The following is a 12,208-nucleotide window of genomic DNA, read 5'->3' on the forward strand; positions in this document are numbered from 1 at the left end:
AAGATAATTTGTTGTCCGCTAACACATCTTTTGAAACACTACAACAGGTAACACCCCGTGTGAAACATCATGAACATCTGTTAAAGCCTGAGTTTTACATACTCTAACGTAAATAAACGTTAGTGTCTTCCGGTGTGTGAGCCAATTTCTCCAAAAAAATATTTGTTAGTCTGCCGGGAGGCTGTGCAAGGTGTTATAAAATAGAATTTCTAAAAGACAGGCTCCCTAAGCTTAACATCAAGGCAGAAAAAATGCTGTTTTCTCTACAGAAATGCTCTTTACATTTCAGCACTGTTGCAACTCCCTTTATAAAGGGTGTGCACACGTAAACAACCAAGGCATTGAAAGTTTTTTTTTAAATTATTGTTCCCAAAAATGTTCCATTTGTTTTCTTTTTAATGTTGTTGATTAAAAGATTTTATTAAATGTGAAAAAAATCTGAATGTGAAAAAAGGTCAAAATGCTATTGAAAAAAATTAGTAATGTGAGGAAAGATGGATTGTGGGAGCCCCTTAACTACCCATGTCATGCTGTATTTCTCACTCATTCTACTGGAAGTGGTACCGTCGCTTCTGGATAAAGTCTGTCAGTGGTCATTCCAGACGGGTCCGGTATGACTGCTCTTCGGCACAAGAGACAGGTGACTTGCGAGGATCCCGACAGTGTCGACTTCCTTTCAGAGCCCGGATAGCTCAGTCGGTAGAGCATCAGACTTTTAATCTGAGGGCCCAGGGTTCAAGTCCCTCTTCGGGCGGTTGTGCTGTTCTTAAGTCTATTGTGAATGTCATTCTAAATAGTCTCTTATCTTTCACTCTTCTAGCTGTACTGTGGTTATTTTAAATGTCCATTACTTGTATTTACAGTACTGTATTTAGTGTTTCATTTCACAAACCGAAAATGTTCAAGTAGATCTTGTCACTCTACTCCACGTAATCATCTAAATTAAATCACAGTAGAGTACAGAACACGCAGTGAGGAGCGCACACAGTGAGTACTCTTGAATACGACAAGAGGAAAGGCACACTGCACATCTGCAGAACATCACGTCCGAGTTTACAGTGAGAGCAGAGGTTGGAAGCGACGTAGTTTTTTAATACTCGCTCGCTGAACGATCTCTCAAGAAACCTCGGTGGAGATTTAACGGGTGTCTAATAATCACGTTCAAAAAGATGACGATAAGTTTTTTTTTAACTAGGTAGCCTTAATGGCAACACGGTGTGAGTAGATCTTAAAGCAGCCGCAGAGTACCCGTAATGGCAACACACTGCTTTGAGTTCGGCTTTTCTTATTTCTTCTGCAGAACCAGTGGTATCGGAATATACTGATCCGCATAAGAAGCGCTTTCGGGTTCTGATCATTTTTTTTGAGCGCTGCTCTAAGTACCACAGGCAAGATGGCTGGTGGTCTAAGGCGTTGCGTTCAGGTCGCAGTTAACCCTGGAGACGTTTGTTAAAATCTCACTTCTAATAAAGAGGTCTTTCTCGTTAGAGTAGAAACGATAGAAGCCTTAAGCGGGAAAAAAGTCACAACATCTCGCATTTCACGTGTTTAATGTTAACTGTCTCAGTGGTTGCCTCGGTGATTGATGGCTCTTCTCCCTCGCAGGGTGACGGCAAACTTCTTCAGAGAGGGAGTCTCCCACGCACGGCTTTTCTTTATCAAGAGCTGAGACAACAGAAACAGACTTCCAACTGACATGAATTACTTCTTGAGCGTTTATGACCGTCTTTAAAAGCTGAGAGCAAGTGAAAAAGTCTTTAGAAATGAGGAAATGACTGCTGACAGTAAACAGAGCTGACGCTCAGCTGCTGACAAGCGCTCCTCGTTAGTATAGTGCTGAGTACCCCCGCTTGTTGCGCGGGAGACTGGGGTACGTTTCTGTGACAGGGCGCTGGTTTAATTTTTTAACAACCTGAGTTCACTTAAAACGTGTGTACTGTGTACTACGTTTCGGACTAGTTACGGCGGTAGAATATGGAGTTCATCTCCAGCTTTGAGCTCAACTGCAACAAGAAGTCATGCTTAATGTAGTATAGTGAGTAGACATCGCGAGACAACAGAACGAGGTAGAAGGCGGGAATATATGGTGTAAGGGCGTGATCTGTGTAGTTAACAAAATAGTTAAAATAATATAAAAACTTCTCTAAATTTAGATACACAACATTTATGGTGACCAGAGATGAGTGCTTGACGGACTCAAAGCGAGCAGAACACTGCAGATTTTAATTCTCTTGCTGGTAGAAACGAACTTTTGAATTTTCGGACTTTTCGTTTAGCTTGCGCCATGGAAGATATGGCAGCCGCGCCGAGAAGCTTTGCTTATGCCCAGCTTTTTCCACCGCTTCTACTGAACCTCGGAGCTCCGGATTTGTATACGGAATACAAGATATGGATGGAGTCGTACAGATTTTTTTTTAAATAGCCGGTGGATCTACAGAAGCTCAGGATGCCGTGAGACGTGCTACATTACTGCACTGTATCGGGGCTTCCGTGCAGCGGATTTTTGCCAACCTCCCTGGAGAAAAAGACTGTAGCTGCCTTAGACGCTTCCTTTACACCGCGGCGAAATGTGGTTTTGGAACGGCATAAATTTAGGCAGAGAACTTAGTCTCAGGACGAATCTGTTGATGCTTTTGTGACTGCACTAAGAGAACTGGCTAAATCTTGTGACTTTGGAGTATTGGAAACTGACATGTTAAGAGATCAACTTGTGGAAAAATGTGCACATAAGAGACTATAAATTGCTGCAGGATGAAGGCTGACTTTAAAAAGAGCTCTTACAGTCGCTAGAATTCATGAAGCAGCTCAAGCAGAATCAAGAATGCTTTCTGACCACAGTGACAAAGTGACACTGAACGGGGCGCTCGCTCAAACTTTACAAACAAAAGCCGAGCAGCCGGACGCAGTCATGCTAGAGATATAGAAGAACAGGGGACGGCTGACATTACATGTTACAGGTGCGGACTAATAACGCACAAAGCAGATGAATGCGGAGCGTGAACAGCAAAATGTCTACACTGCAAGAAAACAGGACATTGTGCACATGTCTGCAGAACATCACGTCCGAGTTTAAGGACAAGTATCCTTTTTATTGTTGTTGCTGCCTCCGGTTTACATTTGGCGATGTAAACCGGATTCAGAAAAAAATAATTTGAACAACCTTATTCCCATGGTTATGTGAAGGCGCGGTGGCCAAGTGGTAAGGCGTCGGTCTCGTAAACCGAAGAGCGTGGGTTCAAACCCCACCCGTGCCTGTTTCGTTTGTCACCGCTTTCCTTTAGTTTCAAAGTCTTAAAAAAACTCGCAATGTAGGGATCTCAATAGTAAGAGAGCATAACTGTCGCCAGTGATTAGTATTCTTGCATATCCTGCCTTGTTTTTTAGTCGACAAAGTTTATCTCTCTTCACACCCATCTTCCGAATGATCGCCTCAGCACTGGGAAGGAACGTGCGCTTGGTACAGCCCCCGACTCCATGGTCTGATCACAAACAGATCGGGTGAGCTGTCAGTCCAGGTTGGAAGTAACGTTCGAAAGCACTAAAAATCTGACTTAGGAACGAGAAGACCATGCTTTTTTTATACGAGTAAACGATAAAATAATATACTGCCTGCAAGACTCTGTCAAGTTCAAGTACAAGTTTATTGTCATTATACTCATACACAGGTATATGGTATAACGAAATGCTATTTAGCTAGCTCTCGGATATAAGTAGTACAAAGAAAAAAACACAACAACAATACAATTGTATAACAAAAGAAAGACAACAGCCGATGTGCAAAAAACAACAACAGGCAGTGTGCAAAACAACAAAAAGGTAACAGGTTATGTGCAAAAACATGCATCAAAAGAATGAAATAAAGGGATAGAAATGATGGGGAGTGAGCTTTTGACATGTATGGTAGAGATAGATTTTCAATGTGTGTTTGGGTTTTTGGTAAGAAAGAAGGCACTGTGAGGTTCAGATCATAGGTGAGAGGTGAGGAGAGAGTGAGAGAGGCTGGGAGTTTAATAGTTTGATAGTGCGGGGGTAAAATTATTTTCGAGTCTGGTAGTCCGGACCCGAATGCTCCGGTACCGTTTTCCATGTCATGCTAAACGCCACAAATTGTGTTCGTCCAGTCGTATCTATCGTCCTAAAGTTACGGAAAATCGCATGCGACTGGTGCAATCAGCACACATTTTTTCAGGATAGTCGAGCACTTTAAAACAGCAAATTCACAGCTTCTTATAAGCTTTGTGTTTCGCTCTCCAAATAGAGGCACGGGTTCAAATCCCACTCCTGACAGTCAGGTGTTTTACCCTGTCTTTTTTACCTGCCTTTACACTGTTTCAGTCTTGTTGTGCTCGCTGACAATCACAGTACGAGGAAAACGGAGAAACTGCTTAGCAAAAACAGAACGGACAGAAAAAAGCTTTGTAAACACGTGAATGTGATTAGCAGCAGTAAGGTATGCATTCAAATGTTTAAGGCAGAAGAAAGGTGCAGCACAATGCAATTTGTGAGAATTCGCGGGTTTTTATGCTGCTTGGACTTCTTTCAAGCCTATGAAGTGACCCCCGTTTTATTTTCATTTTCAAACTTCAGAACCGAATAACAAAGAGGTTTCATGTGTGACAGCATTCCGTTGCAAATACCGTTTCCACGATGTATTCAGCGACGGGAATGAAATATTTTAGTGCTGGCTCAAATGCGAGGAATTTCAGAAAAACCTGGAAAAGCAACGCTTGCAGTAAACGACAAATTTAAAGCGTGTAGTCAGCATGAACAGAACAACGCAATGCTCTGTAAAAACAATTACTCTTTTATCTCAGGCAGTTCATTCCCATACGATGTTTCCGCAGAATAAATGAAATGCCGAACTCCAAACATGTTGTTGCCATTATTGTTACTCCTGCTGCTGTAGTTTTAAGCTTTAATCAGTGGGTATGTAATGTTGTAAAGGGGCTGGACTACTTTGTTCAGTCCAAATTCCATTATGTGAATTTATGCTTTTTTAATATAAGTATTAACAACACAATGCGTGCTCAAAAACCGTTACTCATTAGCTTAAGAAGCGGCAGTGTTTAGACAAAGTGTGGTATTCGAATAGTAAATGCTGAAGTGTTTAATACTTGCTTGTGAGCCTTAGATAAATTGCCTGCTGCAATTTCAGCAAGCGGAGTTCTGCTCAGCTGCCTGTAGTACACATTGCTGATTCCTTTTGTGAGGGCACGGGCAATCTTTCAACGATAAGGCTGACGTGCCTGTCGAAATTTTGTTTCCCTTTCACTGTGTTGTATTTTTCCTACTCGAACAACATCAATTGTGATGTCATCATTGCCCATTGGTTTGTGTCTTGTTATCATTATGTATTTTACATTACAGGAACTGAAGGTACTGAAGGTAGGAACTGAAAGTACAGACTGCTTTAATCATCAGAAAGTTTTTTTTTTCTGCTGTTCTCTTTCCTGATGTATTGGTATTTGAAGGCTATTGGGCAGCAATGATTTATCTTCCTGACCTCGCTATATAACATATGGGTCCATGGTCATCTTAGTTTAGATGTACCTTTTAGAGGTGGTATTTTTCTCCATCGTTCAGCCTTCAGACATACTTGGAAAGTGTTAGGCACAGACAATCTTTCTTAATCCCCTTTTATCCTGAGGTGACGTCCCAGGCACGCTTGCCCCCTGGGAATATTCACTGTGCTCTTCAGGCTTTTTTTCTGATTCTACACAGATTTTTTCTCCTTCAAACATGTCACCACTGTCTGTGCTGCCGTGTGCAGCCCATGCCTCTTCTGTATCTTCTGATGAACTTCTGAGCTCTGTGTTGCCTTCCAAACTATGTCCCTCACTTTGACTTGAAATATTGACTATAGATTGTGTACTGTCATCTGGTTTGGAATCCTTACCAATAATCACCTCCTTCTGCGCCCTAAGCACTTGGATTCTTACTTTTTTTCTATCTTCATGCCAAATCACTGATAACCATTTCCTGTTGCTGGAGCAATCCTCTCCAAGGACTCTGTTTGACAGTGTTGACCACATATTGTCATGCCACCTAATTTTTTTTCTAGCTTAGAAAACTTCAGAAATTCTTTGATCTCATTCCCTACTTCACCAGCCCTTGACCACAGGTCTGGCCTCCTACTCCTCTGTCCTCCTTTAACATGTGGCATTGCCAAAAATCTGAAAAATAGGGAACACATCTGAATGAAGTGGAAACATAATTGAAATTCAACTCCCAATGGATGTTAATAGTGTAGGAGTGCAACAGATGTACAAGCCATTAAATGTTCTTATTTCTGTGTTTAATTTTTGAGGGACCCTATATTTTGATATAGCATCAATCACAAAACAGCATTCTGTCACTGTCACGACCAGCAGCCAGGGGAGATCAACTCACAAAAGAACTAACCAGTACCAGCAGCGGGTTAATAATAACATTTGTTAATCCACCAGCAAAACACTGTTTTAACCATTCAAACCCGCTTCCCGCTACTCGGTATTGAGTCTTCTCTTTGAGAGCTCTACCTCGCGTTTACTCTGAATCTCGCTTACTGGTTACTGAACTCCCTTTTGCCTCTCGACCTTGGACCTTACCTTCTGTTTTGAATTGTTTGCTTCTCTCTGTACTTCCAGTATTTCGATCTACCTTTCACCTAACAATCTCGTTCTGGATTGTTCGCCTGTCTCAATAACTACTTGCTCCTGCATCTGCACAGGATCTGCATACCTTTTCACTGAGGATTTCTGACAGTCACAGCCACATAAAAAACTAGAAAAGAAGTATGTGTTTCTTAAAAAAAATACCCCAAATTGTTTTTGTTTTTTAAAAGTCAACATATCTGGGTTGTGTTTGCAAGATTTTTTAAAATTGGAAAGTTTGTGTGGGTATGATTGTAAAAAATCAAATCATAACTGAAGAAGGCTCCATGCTCAAAACATTGTGTTTTCTTCTTCTCTTTTCAGCATGGAATAAACCTATTACTTTTTCCTTGGAGATTACCATGTGCCAATACGATAAGATCACTGTATTGACCATATACAATTTCTTGCATTAGAAATTCCTATTTTGCATATCCCAGCTTGCTCTCCTTGAGACACACATACAGGGAGAGAAGCTGGGGGTCAGAGCGCAGGGTCAGCCATTTATACGGCACCCCTGCAGCAGTTGGGGTTAAGGGCCTTGTTCAGGAGCCCAATGGAGTAGGATTCCTCTGCCGACCGTGGGATGTTAACCAGCAACCTTCCAGCCACAGGTGCAGATCCTTAGCCACAGAGCCGCCGCTCTGCCAAATGTGCCAATTCTTTAAAAGCAGTCCAAAAAAATGCAAATTTATTTTTAAAAATAGCTGTTGTACAGAACATCAGTGGCTATTGAAGAGAACATACAAGCACAGAGACAAGTTAATAAACTTGGAATGACTACTTACAGCTCTGGAAAGACCGAAGATATTGTTTCCGGTTGTTAAGGAACAAGTAATAGGTTTATTCCATGCTGAAAAAAAAGAAGAGAGAAAACAATGTTTCGGCCATGGAGCCTCATTCAGGTGTGAGAGAGAGAAGGCAGTAGGCAAAGGTAATGTAGTGGGAGAACAAAGGCTGGGAGGGAGGAGGGGTGAGAGGCGGGAGCAGGGGACAGAAAGAGAGGCCAATCAAGAGGTGTGAAGTCAGAATAGGTGTTGAGAGGTGTGAAATGAAACTTCCAATGAATGGAGAAAATTTAGTAGAATAGTAGTCTTTCGTTTAGAGAAGGGGTAAGGTGTGATCCTAGCTGCAGGATATGTTTGGTTTTGGTATTCTTTCTAATGTATGAGTTCAGAAAACCATCTTTGAGAACACAGATGGAGAGATTAGAGTGGTCATGGCCATCAGAGGTGAAATGAGAAACAGTGGTTTTTGGAGAGATCTTTAATCTTCATAGCCCTGACATGTTCTCTGAAGCGGTCTCCAAGTCTCCTTCCTGTTTCTCCAATATAGAGAGAAACTGGGCATTTACGCAAGAGATACAGTAAATAAGGTTGCTGGAGGTACAAGATGCCATCTGGGTGATCCAGAATTGTCCTGAGGGGCCTTGAATGAGTGTGGTGTTGGATGTGTACTTGCAGGCGATACAGCGAGCTCTGTTGCAAGGGAAAGTACCTGGTGTGGATGGTTGCTGAGGGCGGTCAAGGGAGCTGTGAACAAGAAGGTTGTGCAGATTAGGTGACTGGTGATATGAGATGATGGGGCGGTCAGAAAAGAGGGCCCCAACAGAGGGATCATCCTGTAGGATGGAAAAGTTGTCGTTAACAGTCCTGGGGATAGGAAGTGTGTTAGGGAAGCACCAAAGGAATGCGGTTGTTACGGTGGGAGTTCCTGATTGGGTTGATGGTCCGAGGGGTGTTTTTGGCTCGGGCAAGGGCCCTGTCAATAACACTGCTGGGGTATCCTCTGTTGATGAAAAAGGAGTTCATTTTGAGGGTTTGGTTCTGGAATTCGATGTCGTCGCTGCATATTTGTTGTAGCCGAAGGAACTGTGAAAAAGGGAGAGATTTTGAGTATGTTTGGGGTGAAATGAGCTATACAAGATATATGTGTGAATCCGTGGGTTTGTAATAAACAGAAGTGGAGAGTCTGTGGTAGTTGATGGAGAAGTTGATGTCCAGAAACTGAAGAGTAGTTGAAGATATGTTAACTATATATTTGAGGTACAGGTGGAAGTTGGTGAAATGGTGCAGGAAGCACTTAAGCTGATCGTTGGAGCATGTGGCGGCACTGACGCAGTCATCAATACATCGCTTGTAGAGGTCAGGGACATAGCCAGTGTAGGAAGCGAAGAAGCGTTCTTCTACCCAGCCAACAAAGATATTGGCATAGCTGGGTCCCATTCTGGTGCCCATGGCAACTCCACTCACCTGTTGGTAAAAAAGATTATTGAAGGAGAATGCGTTCAGTCTGAGAACCAGTGTTTCTGGTTGTTGTCCTTTAATTGATCTGGCACCAAAACATTAATCCTAAACAGTCAAACAAGTCCATGTGATGAAAACCCTTATGCTCTTTAATGTTTTTTTACGCACTAATTTCCCCCCCTCCCACTCATCAGCTTTTGGATGAGAGATTCTGACCACTATATAAGATCAGAAGCAGTAGAAGAAACGGGCTTCTTTTCTGCTTATTTAACACACTCCTAATGCAAACAACACATTACGAGTACAATGGAAAGTTTGCACCAAATGGGATCAAGCAATTTAAAACATATGTTCAGGGTACAGGAAAGTTGTTATAGAGATGAATGGTATTCATGAAACAAATAATGTTGCAAAAAACTTTGCCAAAAGTCACAACCCATTTAACATTCATCAGACAGGTTAATCAGTTGGATATCTCTTAGGTTCTAAATGCACTTAACGGCTGTATAATGCAAGCAAAAGAGTAAAAAGAACAGTAGTGAACTACATTTCTTACAATAATAAACAGCCATTTGATCTTGTGAATGATCTATCATACACCCTTGAAATGATGTTAAAGATTTGGAAGTTTGCACAGCTTGTAGTCTTTCTAACTCCATGAGACACACAGACAGGGAGAGAAGCTGGGGGTCAGAGCGCAGGCCGCTGTGCTCTTGTGCCAAACAGGTCATACAAAGACTGCCATTCCTTATAACTTTCCCTGAACCTGTGTGTCACTTCCTCACCTTCCAGAAGCAAAATATCGAGCTTCCACACACCCTTCCCCACAGTAACAGCTGTTGGAATAGAAATTGTACATGACAGCAGACAATGGTCAGAGAAAAAAAAACAGGGGTTAGGCCTGCGGTCGTGCAAGTAAAATCATGTATCAAAACAAAATGCGTGAGCCTTGGGTCCCATTAGACTAGTCCCATGTGAAACCTGCCCTCCCCTGACTATGAAGTTTGAAGCCATCTTTCAGTTTAAAATCTTTACATAATGTTTGCAATAATATTGATGATTTATCAAATTGGACCCGTCTCTCGCCCCTCATTCTGCCTTCTCTTTCTAAAAGAGAATTAAAATCCCCAGCTAAAACCACTGGTTCCCATCCCAATCAATATACTCAGTTCCTGAATTAGGACATATCTGTCATGTGAGCAACTCAGACAATATATATTTAAGAGTTTAAATTAGACATTCATGAAACCCAGATACACCACCAGTGCTCTCCCTGGTTTCACTACAAGGTGCTGACGTACCTCTACCATCTTATTTTTAATTAGAACAGCTATACCATCAGATTTATTTTCTTTGGACCCACTCCAGATTGATGGGCCCAATGTCCCCAGTTCTTCCATATCCTTATGGCAGTTTTTAAAGGGTAACCCACACTCCTGTAACAACACAATATCAGCATTTACCTTCCTCACAAAAGATAGTATATTCCTTGCCCTTAACTTGGAGCGAATGCTTCTCACATTTATGGACACAATATTAAGAGCCATACTTAAGTAGGACCAGGGGAGACTTAAAGCTCTGGCTACAATCATTCAGTAGGTGACACCTACTATACAGGCCTCCCCCCCCTTTTGTTTTAATTGTCTCCTCCTCCACCACCCCCACAATCCATAGGATATATCTCCACCTGCCTTCCTTGAGTCTCTGGTTCTAAAGCTTGGTAAGTAAGATCACATATATTGGAGACATCTAAACCCATGGGAGAACCTACCTGAGGACTCGGAAAATGATCTTCCCTCACTCTTCTGCTCAGAGTTAAACCATTTTCTAAATCTAATGTCTCTTTTAGACTGCACCCTCTGTTCTGTACATTTCATTTGAAAAACAGAACACAAGGCCTCTATTTTCACCTAATCCAATCAAAGAAGGAATGTGTTTAAATCCACCATAACCATTTTTTGTCTTCATGCAATGAAACAGGTACTCTCCATGCACAGTTCCAGATGCCATCATCATCCAAGACTTTCTGAAGCTCACCTTTCACTAAACAATACTTAGACAACCATGTCACAACATCTTCCTTCATCACCATCTCATTAAACATGCGAACAATCACAGTCCTATTAATTAATAATAATTGCTTACACTTATACAGTGCTTTTCTGGACACTCCACTCAAAGCGCTTTACAGGTAATGGGGACTCCCCTCCACCACCACCAATGTGCAGCATCCACCTGGATGATGCGACGGCAGCCATAGTGCGCCAGAACGCTCACCACACATCAGCTCTCAGTGGGGAGGAAAGCAGAGTAATGTAGCCAATTCATAGGGGGGGATTATTAGGAGGCCATGATTGGTGAGGGCCAATTGGAAATTTGGCCAGGACACCGGGGTTACACCCCTACTCTTTTCGAGAAACGCCCTGGGATTTTTAATGACCACAGAGAGTCAGGACCTCGGTTTTACATCTCATCCGAAGGACGGCGCCTGTTTACAGTATAGTGTCCCCGTCACTATACTGGGGCATTAGGACCCACACAGACCACAGGGTGAGTGCCCCCTGCTGGCCCCACTAACACCTCTTCCAGCAGCAACCTTGGTTTTTCCCAGGAGGTTTCCCCTCCAGGTACTGACCAGGCTCACACCACATTAGAAACATCCATCAGCTTCTGCCATTCAAACATTCTAATCAGGCCCACATCTTTTTTTCTACTCTATTTTTATCCAAAATTGTTCCAGTAACTTCGCCGATTGAAACTAATGTCAAAACCAATTCCCTTCAGCAAAGTGATTAAGAATTTGACATCTAATGCCTTAATCCTTTCTGTAACACCTTCCTTGAAAAGTCCAACCGTGAAATATCACCCGAGTGAGCCAAACCCTCACCACCCTTATACACCAAAAGTGAGCAAAAGTAACGGTGCATGCCGACCCTACAGGCCGCCATGGCCGTTACAAATGTGTCAAAAGCAAACTAAACCTAAACCGAAACCTCTGCTGTGCACCAAACCCACCAAAACCCTATTCCCTTAATCTTACACAAAAACTCCACTCTCGACTTCTGGGTTTAACCCTTTACATCTCGAACACTGGTTAGAGACTCAGTGTGTCCCAGGCTCAGCGGTTATATAGGACAGGACTCGGCGAGCTGCAGGTGAAACTCGTTGTTCTGCGCTCCCCGTGCGGAATGCTCGTCTCCTCCCTCCAGACTCATCAAACCGCCTTCATACTCTATAGCGGGAAAAAAAAACTCCCTTTACTGTCTTCATACAGTACATCCCTCTTAAATCCCAGAAACACAGAAACTCCGGGGCGTTTCTGTGAGTCAG

At 42.5% G+C, this 12,208-nt stretch overlaps 2 non-coding genes across 2 annotated transcripts; both read left to right on the forward strand.

The window, feature by feature from the left end:
• Positions 1–681: 681 nt before the first annotated feature.
• Positions 682–754, forward strand: trnak-uuu (transfer RNA lysine (anticodon UUU)). The gene has a single exon. It is a non-coding gene; the product is annotated as a tRNA-Lys (tRNA).
• Positions 755–3,182: 2,428 nt separating this feature from the next.
• Positions 3,183–3,254, forward strand: trnat-cgu (transfer RNA threonine (anticodon CGU)). Its single transcript has one exon. It is a non-coding gene; the product is annotated as a tRNA-Thr (tRNA).
• Positions 3,255–12,208: the final 8,954 nt, after the last annotated feature.

The sequence above is a fragment of the Lepisosteus platostomus genome, chromosome 5 (assembly GCF_059453375.1).
Source record: "Lepisosteus platostomus isolate fLepPlt1 chromosome 5, fLepPlt1.hap1, whole genome shotgun sequence".
In the NCBI taxonomy this organism is placed as follows: domain Eukaryota; kingdom Metazoa; phylum Chordata; class Actinopteri; order Semionotiformes; family Lepisosteidae; genus Lepisosteus; species Lepisosteus platostomus.